Below are 24,381 nucleotides of genomic sequence, written 5' to 3' on the forward strand. Positions count from 1 at the left end.
TAATTAATCACCAATCCAGCACTCACAGATTTCCATATCTTGGTTTCATAGTGGACACCCAACCTCGGTATACACAGGGCATAGGAGGTGAAAAATGGGTTAATCCGTGAGTCGGGGTGGTCAGAAATGACCTTGGAGGTCAATTCCAGCCACCATTTTGAGTTTGGCTGAGATCGGGAGCCATTTTATGGCTCATTTTTAACAATAACAACAAAAAGACAAAAACCCATGATTTTCAGCCGATTTTTCACTCTTGGGGGGCATTGCTGCACTGCTGGGGACCTGTGAAACATGGCAGACCACTTCCTTCCATGTTTCTAGGGCCATTTAGCCCTTTTTGACATTTTTCCAACCTCCAGGAACCTAATCCCCAACTTTGGATAATTTATATGTGTTCCCTGTTGGCATTCAAAGTGGTATATTTTCAATGGAATGACAAAGAAGAGGAGTTTTTAGCTAGCTGGAAAGAGAAATATCCTTGGAATAATGTTTCCCTATTAAAATTAATATTACTTATATATTATGTAAATCAGGGCTTCCCAAACTGTGTTACTCCAGAAGTTGATGAACTACAACTCCCATCCTTCCCAGCTAGAATGTATTGTGGCTGGGGAATTATAGGAATTGTAGTTCAGCAACATCTGGAGTAACGTAGGTTGGGAACCCTTGGTGTAGATGATTAAGGGTTTGGGGTTCCCCCCTCTTTTTTATTTGTTGCTCACAACAAAACTCATAAGATTCAGAGGAGAATCTTATCCATTTTGGAATGCATGAGGCTTCAGGCCTGGTTTTGGTACTGAAATAGCTTTGGTTGCTCTAGTGGATGACTTACACGGGAACTTGACAAGGGGAGTGCACCCCTGTTGATTCTGCAGGAACTGTCCGTGGCTTATTATTGCCTTATCCTGTATTTCTATTATTTTAGAGGTTGGTTTTTTTACTGTGGGTTTAAAAAACAACAACACCTGAATTTTGTTGTAAGCTGCCATGAATTCATTTATGAAAAATAGGGCATATGAATCTTTTAAATAAAAATAAGTAACATTTTCTGGAAATTTATGAAGAACGGCTGCATAATCTATATATTTAATTCTCCTGGGTGTGCCTTGGAATGTGCATCCCGGCGCCCAGCTGATTGGCTGGGTGGCAGAGGGGCCTGATTGGCTGAGGCGCACCCAGGAGGATTGGTCACCGCCGCCGTGGTGGGCCCAGCCACGGAGGCCAGAGGTGGCGGTGGGCCCAGCCCGGCTGTGGAAGCCAGAGGCAGCGGCAGGCCCGGCCCGGCCCGGTCACAGAGGGGGCGGCGGGCCCGGGTGTCATGGCTCAGACTTCTGACTCAGAAGAGTCAGAGCAGGAACGGGAGGATTCGCCTGCTAGTGAGGGCTCAGAGGAACAGCAACAGGATTTGGCAGGGAGACCAGACTCTGGAGCTGAGGATTCGGAACAGCTGCCAGACATGATTTCTGATGAGGAGGCGGCGGCTAGGATTTCACCTGTCTTGAGAAGACGTCTCAAGAGGGAAGCTCAGTGGGAGTCACGCCGGCACAGGAGATCACAAGAGAGGAAGCAGAAGTGCTGATTCAGGGAAGCCTGATTGGCTGCTGGTTCTCTTGAGCTGTATATATTTAGCAGTCTGTCAGTTGCTCAGATGCTGTTAGCAACTTTCGCTGACTGCAGACCGTGTGCTTTGAATTCCCAACTTTTCCGAGTTCCAGTTTGCCCTTGTTTATGCTTTCCTGCTTTGTTCCATTAATTCCTTGTTCTGGTGTCCTTCGTTCTTTTTTCATCCCTTGCTCTGTGTTTTCTTTTCAGTTATTACTCAGTTATTGTCAGAGGGGGGTACCTAGTTGAGTTCAGGGGACTTAATTCATTTACTATTTTTCTTTGTGAGCCTTTTATTTTCCCTCGTGTAGCTTCGCTGTTACTTTCTGTTAACTCACAGGGGGAGTGCTGAAGGGGGTTGTAAATCCTGTTGAGTTAGCCGAGCTAACAGATTTACGACACCGGGCCAGCCGCAGAGGCCAGAGGCGGCAGCGGGCACAGCTGTGGAGGCAAGCGGGCCTGGCCCAGCCACAGAGACAAGACCCAGGAGGGAGGAAAGCAAGGGGGGGAGAAGTGGTGGTGGGGAGGAGAGGCGGCTGGGCCTGGCACAGACCGGCCATGGTCAGGAAGCAGAGACTGGGGCAGAATGTGGGGGGGAAGAGGTAACCACCAGCCCCAAAGAGCGCACAGATGCTCTGTGCGGAGTTGGCTAGTCCACAGTTTCTCAACTGCCAGTCCGCGGACCGGTGCTGGTCCGCAACAGGTTGAGTGCCGGTCCGTGCCTTCGTGAGTTAACACCTCCCTCCCTGCGAACCTCCGTGTTGTTTTTTAGGCAGGCAGGCAAGAAAGCGAGCAGCTTTCCACTTGCCTTCCCCTGCCGTGAACCTCCGTGTATCTTTAAAAATCCCAATGCTGAGGGGATGGCTGCTGGGTGGGGGGTGAGCCTGTAGTCCTTCCACCCCCCACCCCCTGCGAACCTCCGTGTTGTTAACAAAAATTCTTCAAATTCCGAGGAGATGGAATTTGAAAATTCTTCAGATTCCGTAGCCGAGGAGATGGCTATTGGGGTGTGTGAGGCAGTAGTCCTTCCAATCATATACACCCTGGCTGCGGCAGCGGATAGCAAGCAGAGCGATGCCGTGGCCTGCCGTCTGGCCCGGTGCCACTTCCCAACTGAGAGAGGCAGGCCTGCGCAGTTAATAGACTTAACTGCGCAGACGCGCCTCTCAGTTGGGAAGCGGCGCCGGGCCAGATAGCGGGCCATGGCATCGTTCTGCTTGCTATCCGCTGCCTGCCACTGCCACCACCAGGGTGTGTGTGATTGGAAGGACTACTGCCTCACACACCCCAATAGCCATCTCCTGGGCCATGCGGCGGCTGGAATTTGAAGAATTTTTGTTAACAACACAGAGGTTCACAGGGGGTGGGAGGTGGAAGGCCTACTGGCTCACCCCCCCACCCACCCACCCAGCAGCCATCCCCTCAGCATTAGGATTTTTAAAGATACACGGAGGCTCGCAGCAGGGGAAGGCAAGCGGAAAGCAAAGCCCTAATTATTATTATGAGACAATAGTTCCCTTTAAGCAAATTGTACCACCTTATTTGGGGCACAGAGGTTTTTCAATCAACTCCTCATTGAATCTACAATGTTGTGACCCAGATCTGACATGAATGAATAGCAAATAAAACATATTTCCAAAGGTTTTAACAGAAACTTAGTTGCACTTTGAACATTCACCACGTCTTATCTTTGGCAAAGATAAAATTAGTAATTGATACTGCTTCCTAACTTGACAAGATTAACTGCCTTGGCATTTAAATCCATTTCACTCCTGCCCAGTCCTCTCAACCAAACATACTGTTATTGGTTTGTTATTTCTCTGTGTAAACCGCCCTGAGCCATTTTTGGAAGGGTGGGATAGAAATCGAATGAATGAATGAATGTAGTGAAGACATCAGAAGATGTCTTTTAACTGTCATTTTCAAAGATGAGGTGATTTGGTGGTGCCACAACCATATTCCATATTTAAAAGTTAATATGTCTTGCAGGGGACCCACAAATTTCTATATGTGGTAATGTTTTATTTTAATGCATGGCGGTGAACTCACAAGAATGCTATCTCATTAAAATGTAGCATGGTCTGTAGAAAATGTAGATGTCTGCATCCTAAGATTAGATTTGTTATTTCAAATGAATAAGTTAACTCCAGTCTCTCTCACCTCTGCAGTCACCAGCCACATGCATCTCACTTATATACCCATTTTCTCTCTGGCCTTCTCCCCCCGCCCCCACTGCCCCTTCTTCGACTGCTCCCTCAGCTTAACATCCTTTCCTAGGCCTGTCAATTCCCTTGTTGCCTACCCAGGCTCCTGCCTAATTTTGCTTTTTCTATGCCTCTTTACCTAGCTCCTTCTGCAAGATCTGAGCAGCTTATAGAGACTTTCTCTCTCTCCCTCAAGCCAAACCTACCTATCCTCTTTCCATTTCTTTTTCTTTCTTTCTTTCTTTCTTTCTTTCTCTCCCTCTCTCCCTTCAAGCCTGTTCCATCCTCTTTTCCTTTTTCCATCCCTCTGTCTCTCTCTCTCAAGCCAAGCCTGCCCCATTCTCTTTCTCAAGTCAAGCCTGCCCTATTCTTTCCCTCTTTCTTTCCCTGTCTCACTTCTCTCTTTCCTTCTTATAAAAGCCTGTGTGGTGAAGGATCAAAGTATAATCTTCTTATCAAAAATCAAGAGAAAAACTTCTCTATTTTTTTTCCTTAGAAGTGCTCCGTGTTAAGTGTGATGATTTGGCAGAGGTGGAAAGAAAGAACAATGCATTTTATTGTTATATATTTTGTACAGATTGTATTGTATGTATTTTATTAGAATTTTAAATTCAATTTATTTTATTTTAATTAAAATTAATCTTGGCCTGCTAGAACTACAAAAGTTAAATTTTGATTAAATTCATTTTAATTATTTTCACTTTAATTTAATGTAATTAATTGATTGATATTAAGTTTTACTTTAATAATCAGCACCCTAAAAATTGACCTCGGCCCCCATGAGCCAAGTCACAGTCAGTTTTGGCCCACCAGGTCATTTGAGTTGTGCGTGCCTGTAGTACAGTACTAACAGATAAACTTGAAACCCCTTTACTAAATGCTGGTCCAGGGAACTGTGCATGAAGAATGTAGTGGTCCTTGAAACTCTACATGAAGAATTTACCGGTCCTTGACTCCCAAAAGGTTGAGAAACACTGCTAGTCTTTTAAATAAAATATATAAGGTACGCTTAACAACAATAAAAAAGTGTCCTTATTTGAATTATCTTTGTTGTGTATTAAATTTATTTATTTATTTTTCATTGTTAGATGACTGTAACTACTTTAAGTGACATTAAGTTCCGTAAAGTCACAGCAAAAATTATGCCATACAGGGGCGTAGCCGGGGAGAGGGAGCCCTTGTTTGCTCCTCTCCCCAGCAGCCCCTCGGAGTGAGGGAGATCATGAAGAAAATAGGGAGGGTGGAGCTGGGGGCCCTCAGGAGCTTCTTTGAACCCATCCACTCAGTTATAGCTACACCCCTGGTGCCATACAACTGGAAATATTTGTTTAAAGCCACTCTGAGCTAATTTAATTCTCCCTGTAAGGAGATACAGGACTAGAGGGAGGTGAGCAAGGCAGCCATCTAGGCACAGCACGCATAGGGGCACAAGCCTTTGCTGATCTGAGACCCATCCTGTGTTTGGCTATAGGGCTCCTCTTTTTGCCATAGACTTGTGTTTAAAGGTTGTGGTGTGGAGATTTGACATTGACTCTACCTGCTGTCTCCTCTCAGGCTTTTGGCAGGATCCCTTGCTGGCAAATGCCTTCTTTTTTGTTTGCTGGGTTTGATTTTGCTGCTGTTTTATTGTTTTATTGTTTTTTGTTTTTTACATTTTGTATCCCACTCTTCCTCCAAGGAGCCTAGAGGGGTGCACTACATACTTAGGTTTCTCCTCACAACAACCCTGTGAAGTAGGTTAGGCTGAGAGAGAAGTGACTGGCCCAGAGTCACCCAGCAAGTCTCATGGCTGAATGGGGATTTGAACTCGGGTCTCCCCGGTCCTAGTCCAGCACTCTAACCACTACACCACACTGGCTCTTATTAGGCCTGTTTCATTGCTGAATTTATATTACTGGGATTTTTCTTTTGTTAACACTATTATTAAAACATTATTAAGTGTGTGTGTGTGTGTGTGTGAGAGAGAGAGAGAGAGAGAGAGAGAAGTGGCTTTAGAGCAACTAGTTTGAGGGAGCAAAGAGGTGGCAAAGAACATCATTAGGGGAGTGAGGGTTTGCTATATATAAAATACTTATAGAGGTACGGTAATGTTGTTAGTGAATTTACCTTATGAAGGAAGTTTGCTTGACATTTTCAAAGTTGTTCAGAAAATGGGTCAGGTTCTCCTTAGAAAATATTGAGGCTATTCACATGGGCATGCAAAGCTGGGCTAAAGGAGCCCAGCTCAGTTTTGGATGTGTGTGTGAACTGCCAGGATTGCGCCCGATCCCCGCAGCACCAAAGCAGCAAACCCACCTATGAAGCCTCCCTTCAAAATGAGGTTAGGAGAGCGAGTGCTCTCCCAACCTTTTTCTTGGTCATCTGTCAGCAGCCGCAGCTGCCAGACTGTGGGGAGCACGGGGAGGGGAGGGGGGGATCCCCATGATGCATTATGGTCTTTCTGGGGGCCGGGATGACACATCCCGGCCCCCAGCCCTCCCCGCTGCCTGGGCACATGGGGAATAATCTGGGCACATAGGGAGTGCACCCAGAACAGGAAGTGGGGTTGTCTGCGGGGAAGTTAAATCTAACCCACCTTCCCTGCAGCCCACTCTGGAGCCCTTCTCGCCAGTCATGAGAAGGGTTCACTGGGTGTGATTTTATTAGGCCAAACCTTGCAGTCCACTTTCTGGGCTAGTTTTCTCTTCCTGTCCAAGAGAAGTCAGTACCAGGACTGCCGAAATCTGCAGGGAAGATGATTTTGCACCCGCCCCTGCGCACATGGCTCCATCCAACCCAGTTCCTAATCTTAAAAGGAGCTAATGGATTGGCCTGGTTCCTGAGATGCTGGAGGAATCTCTTACCAACCTGGCTGCACTGGCTTCTGCTGCTTGTTCTGAGTAGAGGCGTGAGGGAGGCTTCTTCAAACAACGGAAGCCTTTTAAAACAATTCATTCAAGCGATAGGACCCTAATATACTATGACTGTATTGTCTGACACTTTGCTAGAAAGTTCCAGTTTGATAAATGGGAAGTAGAAAATATTTTGGTGGGAGTTCCCACTCCCTGTTGGAGTCACCCCTGGGGTGTATGTGTGCAATACACACACACCCCATTGATGATAGTCTTTCTGCATCTGAAGTATGCTTTGTGCCCCCTAGTTTCACATAGGATATTATTTAGATAAATAGCCCAGTCTACTCCAAGGGGCTGGGTAAATCACACAGGTTTCAGGAAGTAGCTGAGTGGCAGCTGATCCAAAGCAGGCCACAGACTGTTTTTTTCTTGTTGCCAGCTTCTGTTACTACCTTCTGTCCCATGCTTGCATGTCACACGAACAGCACGGTGATTCCTCTGTGCCATTGTAGGCACAAAAGGAGGCCTGGGTGCTTTTTTTCTGGCTAGCTGGCCAAAATCCTAGCCACAGCCCTCTTGTCAGGTTGCTGATGAAGAAATTGACTGGTAGAGGCTAGGTTTGTTCAGTGGCAGTGATAGGCATATATGTATCAGCTGTTATATCAAAAAGCAAAGATTGGGGTTGGGGGCAGGCAAGACTACAACTTGTCAATGTCTCCACTGCTGTATGATTTTCCTCTGTGGCTTTCCAAGTTACATTTGATGCAATCTTATCCGAAGCTTCCACTTCTATTTAATTTATTCTGAGTAAATGTGCAAAGGACTGGGACCATTCAGCTTAAAAATTCTATACATGTATACTTGGACTTATATACTAACTCATTCCCAAGTAAGTGTGCACAGGATTGTAACACTCACCTTTGTGTTTTCTTTAACATTTATATCTTGGATTTCTCTCTCTCTCCATATACCCAACTCACATTTTTTAAATCACTTGGCCAGAAATGCATCCACTCCCTACATAGTCGGGTCTACAACTCCCCAGTCAGCATCAACTGATATCCAGTTCAGTAATATGCCATCCAACTCTTTATATTGACAGTTGTAGGCATTGTATTATTTTTTCACTAGTGTTTTGCTTCCTTGTCAGAGATCTTACATAAGCAACTAGTTTCCTGCCCACAGAAGTGCAAACTGAAAGCTTTGCTGGTCTACAGACTTGTCTGAACCATCTTGTATCCTTTCTAATTTGCCAAAAACTGCCAGCTGCTTCTTTCAAAATTTCTAGCATTGGCTTGCATCACCAGGAAACTATGCTCTTATCTTAAAATAATGCTAGCATTGCTTTCTAGCATTGACTCACCACCACCACCAAAGCTTTCTAGCATTGGTTTGTATCGCCACCAAACTATGCTCTTATCTTAAAATAACAAGAAAAGGGTACAGTGGTTCTATACATTCTTCTTATGCCTACATTCAATATGAGCCTGTGCAATGGTGATGTGATCCACACTTGATCCAGAGTTAACACCAAACCTCCAGCCTGTTCTCTTTCCAGAAGTAGTTTGGTTAGAGTGTAATTTTCAAAGGCAAATTATCTTAAATACAGTACAGATTTTGTTATCTGCATGAGAGCAAAGCAAAGAGGAAGAACAATAGCTTACCTTTACGAATGTACCTAATGTTTGTGTCTTGGTGTGTGTAAATGAAGCTAAGGATATCTGTGACACAATGGCAAGTTACTTGGAAACCCTTTAAGAATATATCTGTAAATTGCAATTTGAGGAGATTGAATGCAATCATACTGTACATGCAGTTCCTACTGTGCCCATCCACCAGTGGCTTCAGTCTGCAGGGGTTGTGCCCCTCTGTCGCATATTTTGCTAAACACTGTAGGAGACACAGGCGAGACCTGACCTTGGACCAGTCATTCAGCTTAACTGACCTCACAGGGTTGTTGTGAGGATAAATGCCATATCTATTGCCCTTTCAAATTGAAGTCATCTTTGAAGAAAACCTGTATTACCAGTGTTGATTGGCTTCCCACTTTAGGCCCACATGAAACATGTGCTGTTCATGGGGTGTGTGTGAATTTACTTCCCTTTTCCAAAGAGACTTCCTACACCTCGGATTCTGTACACTACAGAGCTAAACTACCCTGAGCCATTTTTGGAAGGGCGGTAGATAATAATAATAATAATAATAATAATAATAATAATAATAATAATAATAATAAAATAGATGAAGCACATACTGCTGTTTTGTGAGTGGACCAAAGCAGGAGAAAAGAGATGCCAGCAGCTGCTTTCCTAAGCTTGCTTTCCTCCCCCACCCCACCCCACCCCACACCCATCCCTCCCCACCATCAACACTTTGCATGGAGCTGTTCAACACTTTGGTGCGGGTGCACTTTGCAGACAGGAAGTTTATCTTGTAATTCAGATCAGGGACAAGCAGAAAGTAGACTATGATCCACTGATCAATTTCTGGTGGACCCCCACAATGCCTTTTGACTGTTGGGATTCTTGCAATGACCTGGTGTGATCTAGCAAGATGCTTCATACATTCTTAAACAAGAGTGAAGACTCCAGATCACTTGACCCAGATACCTTAAAGATGTCTTGAGCCAGGACCCCTTTAAGGTCCCGGGTCAGGAAGACTCTTGCTTTGCCCTTTTAAAGATCCGGCAGTGGACCAAGCATTTCTAATAGAAAAAGAAGCAGATCTTATGGAGACTGAAGTCACCCACCACTTGATTTGGAATGTGAATCTACAGGCAGGGCGCTGCATATTTTAAAACTGTGTATAGTGTCCAATTATTTTACAGCCCAAGCTTAGTTAGGGTAGATGCACCTACAGCTATTTATTTAAATGGTCATGGGTATTTCTAACTCTGCATAGGAGTGGGCTGTTACACTCCTAAGAAGTAATAAATATTATATATGTATATGAAAAAATGTATTTGCAGTTTGTCAGTAAAAAAGCTGAAGACAGTTTTCACAGGACACAAAAGTTTTATTCCTGGCATCTCTCAGAGTATTTGTGGCATATGTGAAACACTGTTAACTAACCAAAACCACTGCTGTCCTTGGTTCTACAAAGTACTTGGTGTGTTTATTTTTGTGGTGGGCCTTTCAAAATGAGCCAGTGCAGTGTAGTGGTTAGAGTGCTGGACTAGAACCAGGGAGACCCGAGTTCAAATCCCCATTCAGCTGAGACTCTGGGCCAGTCACTTCTTTCTCAGCCTAACCTACTGCACAGGGTTGTTGTGAGGAGAAACACAAGTATGTAGTACACCGCTCTGGGCTCCTTGGAGGAAGAGCGGGATATAAATGTAATTATAATAATAAATCAAATTATATTCTAGTCAATTAGCATTTTCATTTGCATCACAGACAGATTCAAAGCATGGATCATTTTTAAATCTGATTCTTGAAAACACTGGAGGAAGACCCATATTCCCCCTTTGGCTCTCCACACAGCTAGACTTGCTTCTAGGAAAGGAATCTGTTCTTGATATTTCTGTACTCAGGGCGTCTTGAGTGAAGCGCTCATAAGTTGAACTAATCAGTGGCCTTAAGAGGCCAGGGGGGCGAGAGATAAGCAGTCCCACTCCGGCTTGGAGATCCAGCTCGTATTTTGCATTTTGCTTGGAGGGCTCCGTCCAGCTCGAGAGCATAGCCGAGCCTCCCTGCCAGAGGGGTCTGGCAGGGGAAGATACTAACCTTCCGGGGAGAGCACGTTTTATTCCCCCCCCCCCATCATTCGGGGGCGGTCTTCATATCCCACATAGGTGGTCCCCCCCCTCCTGTATGGAGAGACCAGCTGGATGGATGAGCCCTGAAACTTTACTTGCTCTTTTTCAGTTGTGGATTGCAAAGCCATGCATGGATCGCCTTTTCCTGTTAATATCTTATTGACAACGCAATAAGCCTGGTATGTACTGGGGGATCGATTCCCGGAGAAGCGAAAACGTGGGGAGGGGAGGAGATGCAATGAAGCCTTTTTTCGTGCATGCAACTTTTCTTCGCGGCGTAGTGAAAATAGCCCCTTCCAAAGCTTTGGCTGTAGTTTCTCCAGGATAGATGTGGAAAGTGGAATGCGAGGCAATTAAAAGTTGGTGAAAAGTTGTTCCACTCCCGAAAACCAAGTTTTTGCAGATGATTGGGGGAGGGAACCGAAGACGTTTTTTCCTCTTATTAATGGAAGCTTCCAAACCCCATGTTTGTTATTAGTTAAAAATCCAAGAAGACTGCCCAGTGCAAGTTTGTCTTAAAGCTGCCGAAGCCTGCCTGGAAAAACCCGCCAGGCAAGCAAAGCTGCTTTAAATCTCTGTGCAATGGTAGGGAACAATTAAAAGGACACTCCTCACCAGCCCTGCCTCCCTCTCTGAGCTTTCGTTCGTGGAAGGTCGAACAGCATCTTCTGTATTTTAATTTTTTAAAAAAACAATCTTTTTTGTTGTTTAATCTGAATTAATTTGTTTTTTTAAAGCATACTGGGTTGAATTATGCTGGCTCTCCAGGTTTTCCAGCAGTGCAGCTTGGTTGATCTCTGTGGAGCTAATTAATCATTGCTATGTCGTAAATTAAAATAGAATTTAACCCATTGTTGGGCTCCTCGGCAGCCCTCTGAGGGCATTTCGACAATGAGCGTTGCAGACCACCTCTGGCTACTACCTTCTGCAGAAATCAATCCCACTCCAGGAAGCCATCTGCTTGAAACAAGAGCAGAGGCAGAGGCTTGGTCCTCCCCCTTCCCCCTTCGGCTGATCATTCGCTTGTGGGGAAAGGAGTATCTGTTTGTCACTATTGCTCAACCACCAGGCTGGCTGCTTGTTTTAAAAGCCAGCTCAGAGCCCAGGCAGCTTGCCTGCATACCTACCTGCCTGCCTGCCGAGTCCCCATTTGAGCACAGTAGGCTGCCTATTTGCATATGGACTTTCTGGAGTACGTGCGGTGGCAACAAGTCATGAGGGAAGCCAGCTTTCTTGTCACACCGCATAAGCCTGAGTCATAAGGGAGCAGTTCTCCGTTCTGCTTCCCTAAAAGCAGACTCTGAGGGGTGGGGTCAGCCTCTTAGGTCAGGAGGTTTCAATTCTTCTGGTGGATTTAGGAACGGCGGGGGTGCGGGTGTGAACAAGAGAACGGTGGTTTCTGCCACTGGGGAAGGTGGTTGAAATTCTGCCTTTGAAAAATAGATAATCCTTGCAACTTTTTGAAGGGGGGTCAAGGGGTGCATCCAGTTCCCATCATTCATGTGATGCCTCCTGCCCAGCCCACTGAACCATCTTGACTTATCTGGTGACAGATCTGTCCCTCACTGCAGTCAGCACCACCAGCTGCAAGATGTGCGCACCTCACTGGCTAGGAATTGGTTTTTGAGCCTGGCTCCGATCACCCACGGCACAGCGGGGAAATGACTTGGCTAGCAAGCCAGAGATTGCCGGTTTGAATCCCTGCTGGTATGTTTCCCAGACTATGGTAAAGGTAAAGTGTGCCGTCAAGTTGATTCCGATTCCTGGCGCCCGCAGAGCCCTGTGGTTGTTTTTGGTAGAATACAGGAAGGGTTTACCATTGCCTCCCCCCGCACAGTATGAGATGATGCCTTTCAGCATCTTCCTATATCGCTGCTGCCCTATATAGTAGCAGCGGGATTTGAACTGGCAAACTTATGCTTGTTAGTCAAGCATTTCCCCGCTGCGGAGACTAGGGGAAACACCTATAGAAACACCTAGGCATCATCTTATACTACGCAGGAGGAGGCAATGGTAAACCCCTCCTGTAGTCTACCAAAGACAACCACAGGGCTCTGAGGTCGCCAGGAGTCGACACTGACTCCACAGCATACTTTACCTCATTAACTATTTCAAGGTACACAATTCCTAACATAATTATCTAGAGTTGTGCACCGCTCAGAGCCTTTGGTGGTCTATAAATGTAATAAATACATAAATAAATAATGCATAAGTGTTGAATTGACTGCCAAGGAAATGGCTGTTTTGGACTGGTTCTCACTTATCCAAAATACACTGGAAAGCAGTGTCTCCTCAAACACTGGGAGGGCGTGTAGGAGAGCTGTGACTGGCCTTTTGTTTTTTGTTACCCGCTGCTGTTTTGGGGACACATGCCACTCTTTTCCACTCTACCTGTTTACCACAACACACAGCCGTTTAACACTTGCATCTCTGGGCTACTGCCTTTCACTGGAAACCAACCTTTGAGGATGTAATATTTAGAGTAACTGCAATTCAGCAGTTCCCTGTGTAGTTCTGTCTTACAGCTGCATGGATGTATGAATGTCGGTAAGGGGCACTGGCGTACAGGGTAAACCTAACTTTTTTAGCTTTTCCGCTCGGCCTGCATGTTCAAATAGAGTGCGCATCCTGAGACGGTCAGTCTGCAAAATTTACATCATATGAACTGTGTTCCATTCAATTATCCCAAGTAACACAACAGTTGTACAATTTAATCTAGTATGATTTCTTTAAGGAGTGCAGAGAGGAATTCATGCTGGTATCCATAATGCCAGTTTGCAAGGTAGAGTCACTTTACTATACCGGGTGTTCAACTGATGTGTGCTGCAGTAAATAAAGGGTGAAGGAGGGACATCTCTTCAAATAAGTTATGGGCGGTATAGAAATATTTTAAATGAAATAAATAAATAAAATAGGCAATAGGAACGCAACCATGGCAGACTGGATTGTCCTGCATGTTTCCTTAAGTGTTCAGGGATGTTTGTCACTGTTTAATGTTTTCCACAGTGTGCACTGCTGAAACACCAGTGTGCACATAGACTGGATTTCTCCATGGACCATGAAGCAGTTCTTAAAAACTATGGACACAAATAGATCACATTTTACATCATTGTGTAAATGTCATTTACACAAGAGGTACAGCAGGGCCGTGGGCAAGTCCTTTAGCTGTTGTTGAACAACATCTCCCATCATCCCCAGCCAGAGTTTATTGTGGCAGGGGATCAGACATCAGAGTTGGAGTTCAGGAACAGCTGGAGGACCAGATCTGCCCACCCCTGAGTTGGCAGTAAGTATAGGTGAGCAGGGGGCAATAAGAAATGTCTGCATAGTCGTTTTGTGTGTGGAATGTTCCTGCTGATGCAGTGATAAGAAGAGAACTTGTTATCCGGCCTTGCTTAATGAGAAGAATATGTGCAGGTTATATTCAAGCTTTAAGCAGTCTGCAGTTTTGTATTAAGATTAAAGAGTCACGGTATTGAGTATTTACAGTGTTAGTCCAAGCAGCACATCCCTTTGGCTTGATCTGTGCTAGGATTTTACTATGGAGGTCAATACCAGTTTGAAACACACATAAGATGCGTCTGGCCTGAACTGGCTGTCTTGAGAGCATCTGGGGATCAGTGTGGATATCATGGTAGCGTAATTAAAATAGTGACAGTTTGAAATAGGGCAAATTATCTGCTGTTACTTCTTCTAGTGTTACTACTACTACTATTTAGTGCCCCTCTCTTCAGTACAAGGGCTCTCAGAGCAACTTACAAAAGTTAAAAATAAATTATTATACGTTACTGCACAATAGAAGTGTGGAGAGAGATGGACCAGAAACCAGATATTGTGACTATCATCTTGTTGTGTCTCTCTGACTTTGACTTCTCCATACCACAAGACTGGGTTTAAAGGGGGTACAATGTATATTTGCCAGATAAGTTTCCATAATCCCACTGATAAGAAATAACTCAAATGAAACTATATTTTTATTTAGAAGCAAATTATACTGGCACAGACATTTTTGTTCTTGCATAGGTGATTTATTTTTAAGGAGGGGGTCAGAAGCCAAACTACAGGCCTACGTCCTTAGAGATAAGCCTAGTTGCCTCGAATAGTCCCAAGTGCACTTATACTATAGGAGTGCTGTGGGAACCAGATTACTCATTAAAATAAGCTGTAGGCAGTATACATTTATGTACCGCTTTTCAGACGTTCCCAAAGCAGTTTACACAGAGAAACATACATAAACATGTCTCCCCATCCCCGAAGGGCTCACCATCTAAAAAGAAATGTAAGATAGAACCAGCAACAGCCACTGGAGGGATGCTGTGCTGGGGCTGGATAGGGCCAGTCGCTCTCCCCTTACTCATTAAAGCAAATTACCACTTTTAAAAGGTGCCTCTTGGCTGAGTTAGCAGGGGAACGAACAGGACAGCAGGTAGCCACAGAGTATACCATTCCCTATACATCTGATGAAAAAAGAACTTTTTAATCCCTGATTCAAAATAGCAGCTGTCCATTTTCACTGAGGTAGATTCCAAGTTGAGGGTGTTGGTGGTCAGGTGGTGGTTTATACTTGTGTGTGAAGTTAGGCTCTGCACGTTGTTCTGTGAAAGCAGATGAACAGAAGTGGTGTAGTGAGGTGAACAAGAACAAGCTGTGAACTGGTTGGTTCTCTTCAGCCACACACTCACTCAGTGGCCTCAAGCAAGCCACCATTCTCTCATCTATATATTTATTTCTCTTGGGACCATGCGTGCCCAGGATTTGGTGGCGGAACTCTCGCAACACGCTGAGACTGAGGGATTGGAAACGTCAGTTGGGGGTTGGAGGAGCCCGCCTGGAGGAAGAGGCCGAGGGGGTGCCGCTCCAGCAGCTGGGGCGGCTAGCGAGGGGCAGCGAGAGGAGAAGAAGCTAGGAGGAGAGGAGAGGAGCCCGGCTGGGCGAGCAGTGGTGGCGGGCTAGCGAGGGGCAGCGAGAGGAGAAGAGGCGGCAGGCAGTTGAGCCGTGCTGCCGAGAGGAGCCCGGCTGGGCGAGCGGCGGTGGCGGCAGGCTCCTGAAAATGGCCGGGCGGAGGCTGGCGAGCAACTGGGGCTGTTGTGGTGGGCATGGGGGCTGGGAGGGGGGAGAGCGGTGGAGGAGGCAGCGGGCCCTGGCAAAGGAGGCGGCCAGCGGGCGAAAATGACTGGTAATAGATTGGGGCAGAAGGTTGGGGGAAGCGGCAAGGAGAGACCAGCGGTGCAGATGCTGTGCGCCGGTTCAGCTAGTTCTCAGTAATCCATCTGCAATATGTGGTTAGCAATATGGGCTTCTTTTACAGGGCTGTTGTAGAGAAGACTGAGACAGCACATATATTTTAAACACTAGCCCTATCCAGATGTTGAATGAGATGCTGTACTCGTGTACTCTCCTGGGGTCTCAGAAACGAGGAGAATAGTTCCAAGGCAGGGGTCAGCTGCTTATTTAAGGGGTACTAGGTTTCCAAGCACCTTCTGAGGCCTCCCTAGCAGCAGCAGGCTCTGAAGCCTCCATGAAAATGGCAGGTTCTGGTGGCAGCTCTAGTGCCAGCGGTTCTGGGGGTTTGCTCTTAGATGTGGACCACTCTGCTGGGGTCAGCTCCTCCAAGTGCCCCTGATCTTCAGTCTCATTCCCATACAGGTCTGTGCTTTGGCCAGCCCTGAGTGTGTGTGTGTGAGAGAGTGGGGGCGGGGGGGGGGAGAGAATGAGAACTACTACCAGAGCAGTAGAGGTTTATACAGTTATTCATGGTGTAGACAGTGGAGAAAGAGAATCCCTTCCCCCACACCTTTCATAATACTACAACCTGGAATCATCCAGTTAAACTGATTGGCAGGAGAGTCAAGCCAGACAAAAGGCAATACGGTACTTTTTCACAGAGTGTATCATTTTTGGATTTTGCTGCCACAAGATGATATATAATGGTCACTAACTTAAATGGCTTCAGAAGGGTATTAGACAAATTAATGGAAGATAAGTTTATTCATGGCTACTAGTTATGATGGCAGTATGGAACTCCCAGGTTTAGAAGTAGTATACCACTCAGTAACAGTTGCTAGGAGCAGCTGCAGGAGAGGACTAGTTTGTGGGCTTCCTGGAGACATCTGGTCAGCCACTTTGGGAAACATGATGCTGGACAAGATAGGCCTTTGGTCTGATCCAAGAAGACTGTTCTTATTTATTATTATTATTATCATCATCATCATCATCATCATCATCATCATCATTATTATCATTATTATTATTAATTCTATTTATATACTGCCTATGTCCTTAAGTAAAGGCTCAAACCCAAGTACATTATGCTCTCAGGCTTTTAAAAATAATGTTCTGAAGCAGCATGGTGAGAATAGTGCTAAGAAAGTGAGCTGGAAAGTCCTTTATATTTTTGAAATGTATACACAATTTTCCCATGAAAATGCTCAAAGTAATGCACAGCAAAAGTTAAAAACAAGTAATTTGGTTCATCTCTTATCTCAACCAAGAACTCACTAGATGATTTAATTTTCAAGTAGGGGGCACTTTGGTGTGTAAAAAAAACAAAAACAAAAAACCCTTCAATGTGGGAACCATTTCCCACCATTGTTGACCTCCACACAGTCCTGCATTTTCCCCAGCGCCAAGGAGGCCCCTTCATGCCCTGAGAAGCCACAGTGCCATCTTGGAAGGTGTGTACAGAGTACTGGAAAGTTTAATTCTTCCCAGCACTTTCCCTGTAGAACTCTCAGGAAAGCACTGACAAGAACTACACTTTCTAGCAGCCTCTGCATGCCTTCCAATATGGTGCTGGGATTCCAAAGGGCTCTTGTTTCCCTTAAAGGAACCCCACTGATGTTGGGTCACAGCACTGACCAGTGGGAACAGTTGCCTCCATGCAGCGCTAGGGACGCTGTATAGAGTAATCAGCTTTGGTGGGAGGTTCACATCGGCTTGACAAACAATTAGGATCAATGGGAGCGGCCACTACCTCCTGAGCCTTTAAATAAGGAACACTGGTATAGGGAAGGGATAGGCAACCTAGGCTCTCCAGCTGAACTACAACTCCCATTACCCCCAGCCATAATTAACTGGTTGCAGATCAAGGAAGTTCAGCAACAGCTGGAGAGTCAAGGTTGCCTACCCCTGGTCTAGGGTGTTCTATGTGTCTCAAAGAGACAAGCATCTCCCTCTGTTGGACAATCTGTGGGCAAAGTGCATAGCAAGCTTTCGAGTTCCAGAGAATGTTTCTGCAGATATGTCTGCTGTGCAGCTCCAGTGCCCACTACATTGCTACCATAACAACTGTTCAAAAATAAGGAGCCATTTTGGCTTGATTAGAGCAGGGGCTTCCCAATCTTTTTAAACAAGTGTACCCCTTCTATCTCAAAGCTTCAGCTCAGGCACTCCATATAAACAGCCAAGAATTGTGGCCTCCAGAAGTAAATCTTGCCCAAGTTGATGGGAAATAAAAGATAAGTTCAGTGAATCTGCCCTGGGAATGGGCAAAATAAAACCACCACAGATCACTAACTCCTCCCATCCTCTGTAGCCTCATGGCCAGGGCTCCACAGCACACCCCTGACCTGACCCCAATCTTCCTTCTCTTTCCACATGATGGCCTGGCTAGGAGCTCAGGCTCAGACCACCCTTCCCTCAGCCTAATTGGCAGACTTGGCAGCAATGGCAATGCTGACTCTGAGCTTCAACCAGCATTTCTCTCATGGATGGGCCTGTCAGACTGCGGGAGGGGGGCTGAGCCCGAGCCCATACTGAGCCAGTCCCATGGAGAGGAAGAGGGAGGGGTGCTGCTTGACATTCTTTCCCCTCTCCTTCTGGAGAGAGAGCTAGTGGTGCAGCATGCAAATAAGTCAGGGAGTTGGAATGGTTCTATTTATTTATTAGATTTTGATATTGCCCCATCCAAAGGTTCTGGGTGGTGCACAACACCACAAAACCCCCATGAACAATCACTGATTGTTTTAAATCAATACAAGAACAAATTTAAAAGCAGTTTGGTCTGGCCTTCCAGGGTTTTAAACAAATAGGTTTTAAGGGCTCTCTTGAAGGCCAACAATGATTCCAAACCACGGATTTCTGCTGGGAGTGCATTCCACAGCCCAGGAGCAGAGGCTCGGTTCAGAGTCACCACCAGACCTACTGGTGGTAACTGGAGATGGACCTCCTCAAATGGCCTTAACGTGCAGTGGGGATTATACAGAAGAAGACACTCTCTAAGGTAGGCCTGCTCAATTTAGGCCCCCCAGCTGTTTTTGAACGACATCTCCCATAATCCCTAGCCACAGTGGCCAGGATCCAGGGATTATGGGAATTGTAGGCCAACATCTGCAGAAGGACCGAAATTGAGCAGCCCTGCTTAAGGTAACCCAGACCTAAGCCATTCAGGCCTTTAAAGAGGCTAACCAGCACTTTGTTTTTTGCCTGGAAATATATCTGCAACCAGTGCAACTGTTTAAGTACAGGCATAATATAGTCTCCCCAGGATACCCCAGAGACTAGTCTGGCTGCTGCATTGCAATAGTCAAGCCTGGAGGTTACCAGCTGATACACCACTTTTGAGATTGTTCTCTTCATGGAATGGATGCAGCTGTCGAATCAGAAGGTGCTCCTAGCCATAGCCTCCACCTGAGATACTAGGGTGAGGCCTCAATCCAAGAGCACTCCCAAGCTGCATACCTGTTCCTTCTGGGGGAGTGTAACCCCATCCAGCATAGGAAGATCTAACTCCTCCCTCAAATTCTGATCTCCTACAATGAGCTCTGTCATGCAAGCACTGGTGACAAAACGTAACCCATGTAAAAAAGGGAAAGGAAAGATTGTGCCATTGAGTCGGTGTCAACTCCTGGTGACCACAGAGCCATGTGGTTTGCTTGGTAGAATACAGGAGGGGTTTACCGTTGCCTCCTCCCTTGTAGTATGAGATGATGCCTTTCAGCACCTTCCTATATTGCTGCTGCCCGATATAGGTGTTTCCCATAGTCTGGGAAACACACCAGCAGAGATTTGAACTGATAGCCTCTTGCTCCCTAGGCAAGTTGCTTCCCCGCTGCGCCATTAGGTGGCTGTAACCCATGTACACCCTACAAAATGTAACCTATGTCACCCATGTACCCCCTACAAGGCTTCAAAGTACCCCCTAGGGTTCAAGTCACCCTGGTTGAAAATCCCTGTATTAGAGAATGGAAAAGGCTTTGTGGTATGGAAGTTTATTTCCAAGTCTCAGGTCTTCCCCTCTTCTCTCCAAATGCAAATATGTAAATTATATATTACGGCCAGCTATCCTTTAGCAGATGCAAGTTAGCCACAGTAAGCAGCTGATTCTTTTTTCTTTACAGTATACAACAGGCCAGAAGACATTACAGACTGATAATGGCCTTGCATTTCTCCCTCAAATATCCTTATTCGTTAAACAATCCCCCTCAAACAAGAAACACATATTTCCTACTATTCAACATTAATTTGTTTTGTGAGCCAAGTTCCACTATTTTATACTTGGTTCTGGAAGTGCAAGGGACAATTTGAAAATATACAGTACACCATGAGTGGACTGACCTGCATAGTGTACTTCTCAAAAACTTGAAACCCCATGGGTCACCAATGTTTTTTAAACAGAGGCAGCAAGAGGGATATACTCAGGATCCCTTAATAGTGAAGGCTCACTAATCCTTATATTAATTGATCCTGAGTAGGCATTCTTGCTTAAGGATGCAATATTTGGTTGATCAGGCCAAGGTCCAAACATGATACTCAACATGTGGTTTGCATGGTGTTCCCTACATGCAAGTGCTTTGTGTATAGGAGACTTATATACAAAGTCACTCTTTGTAAATTAACCTTCCACCGATGGTTTGTGTCTTTTTGTGTGTGCCCCAGTTTCCTCTCTAAGCCAGTTCACAAGTTATATATTTCTACACAAAGAACCATAAACACTTCTGCTCCTGTTAAAATAGTAACATTAAATTACCCCTACCACATCTCGTCTACAGAAACGCGATCTTCACAATTCTTTGTATTTACTGCACATTTTGGTACACAATGCTTATCTAAATTTAAATGTGATTTCCTCCACTACGTTCCTAGTTCCATTAAGGCAACATACAGTATAACCGATTTCCCATATATTTTTCCCAACACAGAGAAGCTCTGCTATCTCTCACCCCCTCCCCCGCCTCTAAATAAAACTGTTTCTCTGAAATTCCCCTCTCTCCTAAGTTTAGCCTGTCCTTTTATTAAGCAATTGGTCAAGTGACTGTGGCTTAAGCATAGCACAGGCCCTGCATCAGTAACAGTCATTATCAGCTGCATCTCCTTTAGGCAGAGCATTAACCCTTTCTTGATCAGTTTGGGAAAACAGGCACTCTGACTTCTCCATAGTTATGTTTTAAGTCCAGCATTTAGGAATCTAAGAACCTACATGGCTACTCTGATCATTGAAACACACACACACTACATCAACCAAGACACAGCTTGAGAGAGAGAGAGAGAGAGAGAGAGAGAGATTGTCGACTGTTGTGGTGTGGCAAAAAGTCTTTCAGCATCGAAATTACTGCTAACATTGGGAATAGAATTGTGACCTGGACTTGGCTCAATTCCAGTCTGTCCCTTTACCTACTACTAAGACTGCTGCCATTTTCCTTCCCTGTCAGAAGTATTGCGCATCTAACAATTACATGTTAGGCAGAAGCTTATTTTGTACAGTTCCTCTGGAACTCCCCCTCCTGGATGGGGAGGCTGTTGGATTTCTGCCTGACACAAGCTGTTAAAGGCACAGATCCTTTGTCACAGAAAAAAGTTACAGATCTGCCTCTCTGTATAGCCTACATTAAGATTATATGGTCCTCTGGACAGGTCCCTTTCTTCTTGCTTTAGTAATCTTGAAAAGTGCCATGTATTTTGGCAGAAATATATAAACAACTACCACCTTCTTCTTCTTATTATTATTATTTATTGTTACATTTATGTCCCACTGTTCCTCCGAGGAGCCCAGAGCGGTATACTACATACTTGAGTTTCTCCTCACAACAACCCTGTGAAGTAGGTTAGGCTGAGAGAGAAGTGACTGGCCCAGAGTCACCCAGCTAGTATCATGGCTGAATGGGGATTTGAACTCGGGTCTCCCCGCTCCTAGTCCAGCACTCTAACCACTACACCACGCTGGCTCACCTTACAATAGATGAAATTGAGGCTTCCAAGTTACTTAGAAGTGAAATCCTTTGAACTTGGTGGTGCTGACTTCTGAGTAAGCATTAGGGTTGCCAACCTGCCTGGAGTTGGAATCCTCTTCAGTTTTCCCATGACTACTGAAAGCAATCTGGGAGATTTTAATGACTTGATAGTGTGAAAATTATTGAGGGGGGGGGGACTCCTGGAATAGCTTCAGTAAGAGTTGGCAACCCTAGTAAGCATGCATGGGATGGGCCTGCCCATAATTTAATTCAAATTACTTGGCTTTAACCAAGTAGTGTGGATTGCTTTGGTGCTATATAAATTGTAGATAATAAAGATGTGCCTGTGTGGAGCACAGAAAATTGAGTCCAGAGGAAGTTAGCTTCATATATGTTAGAGTAATTGGTTCATCTAACTAAGCATTTACTTTTTCTAAAAGCCAGCAGCTTTCTAGGGTCTGGAGCAGTAGTGTTTCTTAGCCTTTTATTAGAGATCCTTTAACTGGAGGTCTCTGCTATTGAACCTGAGACCATCTGCTTGAAAAGCATACACTGTACCCCTGATCTGTGGCCCCTCCCCTAAACACTGCCCCCTTATTCTAAAGTCTCAGAATAAGAGCAGCTTTTAGACCAGTTCATTGATTTCAGTCCAATGGAAAGCTAATTTCTGGCAATGATGATTCTTCAGGTTAGTTGTAATAGTTTCTCTCACCCTTCCTCCAAAAAGCGGAAGGGAGCATACATGGGTCCCTGCCCATTACTCTCACAACAACTCTGAGATAGCTTAAGCTGAGAGATGGTGACTGCTGGCCCAAGGTCTTACCCAGTAAGCTTTGCAGCTCAGTCTTGTTGCAATAAGGTCCCATGAAGTAATGTAATGTTGTTAAATATATTTTTTGTGTTCTAGCTGGCCCAGGTGCAGAGCATCTGTGCCTCTAGTTTGACCCTTGTTCTTGGCCCTCCCTTCTCATCTCCCCTCTTGCCTCCCCCTCAGCTCTTCCCCCACTTCTCAGCCCATTTCAGGCTGCCTGCCTAACTGCCACTTTCTCTCCCCCCCACTGCCGCTTTCTCTCCCTGCTACTTCCCACCCCACCGCTTCCTTGCTGCTGCCGCTTTCCCCACCCCTCCCCCCTTCCTCCCACTTTCCCCATCTCCTCTTTCTCTCTCCCATCCTTCCTTGGCACTTTCCCCGTCCTCTGCTTTCCCTTGCCCACCCCGTCCTCGGTGCTTTCCCTTGCGCCACTTTCTCTCGCCTGTTTCTCTCACCTGTTCGCTTTTTTCCAGCTGCTCGCTCACAAACTCTCACAAGAGCTGCCACGCATGGGATTAGCGACAGGTACATTATATATATATTTATATTTATATTCTCTCCACCTTCTTTGCCTAATGTTAATATTTGGATGTTCTTTTCCATCCAAAAGTGCAGCCATTGCAAGTACAGTAGAGACATTGTAAAGTACAGCATAAATCCCATCTTGGAGCATCATTCACCCTGCTGCCCACTCTCTTCATGGTTACTGTGGTGTTTTTCTGAAAAGGCAAATGCTGTAACCATGATGGGGGGCATTTCTGTGATCAGCAGGCTCGGGCACCTAACCTGAGCATGCCAATCACAGGCAAGCGCACCACCAGGGTTACAGCAGTTTGCTTTTTCAGACAAACACCATGGTAACTGTGAGGAGAGCAGGTGACGGGTTGAGTGACGCGCCAGGGCGGGACTTCCAGTGTGCTTTGCATTCTTTTCTTTTTAAACGTCCAAATAGGGCTATAACGTCTTGTTATGCAAAGTTCTGTTTTTAAGTTAACTGACACTGGTTACAGCCCTCAGATTACGTCTAGCACAATCAAAAGCATATTTATTCAGGAGTTAGATTACTGTCTGCAAAGGGACTTGTCCCAGATTAAGCATGCATCAAGCCTTGATGATCAAGGTGCAGCCTTCCTTTAAGCATCTTCCCACCCAAGCTGCTGAGGCTGCTTGAGGTTAAAAGAACATAGCAGTCACTGCAACTTGAAAATTGCATCAAAGGCACAATAGAGGATTCCATGCAGAAAAAATAATATGAAATAATTTATTTCACATTACCAGTGGTTGATTATCAGTCAATTCTGCTGAACAGGGAATTAATAAGCTCCTTTGGGCCCTGTAACCCCCAGGAACATATTTTCAGAAGACACAGGCAGCTGCAGGGGAAGGGGGCATCGCTTAAAATTGGCCCTCCTGTCTGTGTGTGAATGGAAGTGCTCCTGCGTGTAACTCTTAGTTTGGATATGGGCGACAAATTGGTAAGATAAAACCAGTCAAACTGAAACTGCTCTGAGTTTGAATTTAAAAAAATTAGGTAACTGGTCCTAGGAAGTATGCATGCATATATAGTAAAAATGAATAGCACTTTGGGAGTGCTAAAATTCTTGGAAAGGTTTTTGCAGTGCCTTCATACCTTTCTGAATTTAAACTGTGCAAGGAATTGTATGCTATTGAGTTGTAAAAGTAAAGTAAAGTTGCTCCATCGAGTCAGTGTTGACTCCTGGCGACCACAGAGCCCTGTGGTTTTCTTTTTATAGGAGGGGTTTACCATTGCCATCTCCCACACAGTATGAGACGATGCCTTTCAGCATCTTCCTATCACTGCTGCCCGATATAGGTGTTTCCCATAGTCTGGGAAACATAACATACTAGCAGCAGGCGTGGCTCGTCAACGGGCCTGCGGGGGGGCGGGGGGGCGGCTTCTTTAAGGTAAACTGAGCTGGTGCTCCGTGCCGCCCAGCAGCCCCCGCGGCGGGGAATCGCCTCCGCCACTCACCTGGCTCCCGCG

The 24,381-nt window shown here is 45.5% G+C and overlaps 1 protein-coding gene across 4 annotated transcripts in view; it reads left to right on the forward strand.

Moving 5' to 3' along the window:
* The first annotated feature begins 10,326 nt into the window (after positions 1-10,326).
* The window catches only part of TET1 (tet methylcytosine dioxygenase 1), a 156,388-nt gene continuing 142,333 nt past the window's right edge, over positions 10,327-24,381 (forward strand). For 2 of the 4 annotated variants that reach the window (XM_053308021.1, XM_053308025.1), the window contains exon 1: positions 10,327-10,576. The gene's annotated coding sequence lies outside the window, so the exon portion shown is untranslated. Of the gene's footprint in view, positions 10,577-16,142; positions 16,269-22,200; positions 22,254-24,381 lie in introns of those variants that run through there. The other 2 variants (XM_053308022.1, XM_053308024.1) reach the window with 2 other exon arrangements.

This window comes from Hemicordylus capensis, chromosome 3, assembly GCF_027244095.1.
Source record: "Hemicordylus capensis ecotype Gifberg chromosome 3, rHemCap1.1.pri, whole genome shotgun sequence".
NCBI lineage: Eukaryota > Metazoa > Chordata > Lepidosauria > Squamata > Cordylidae > Hemicordylus > Hemicordylus capensis.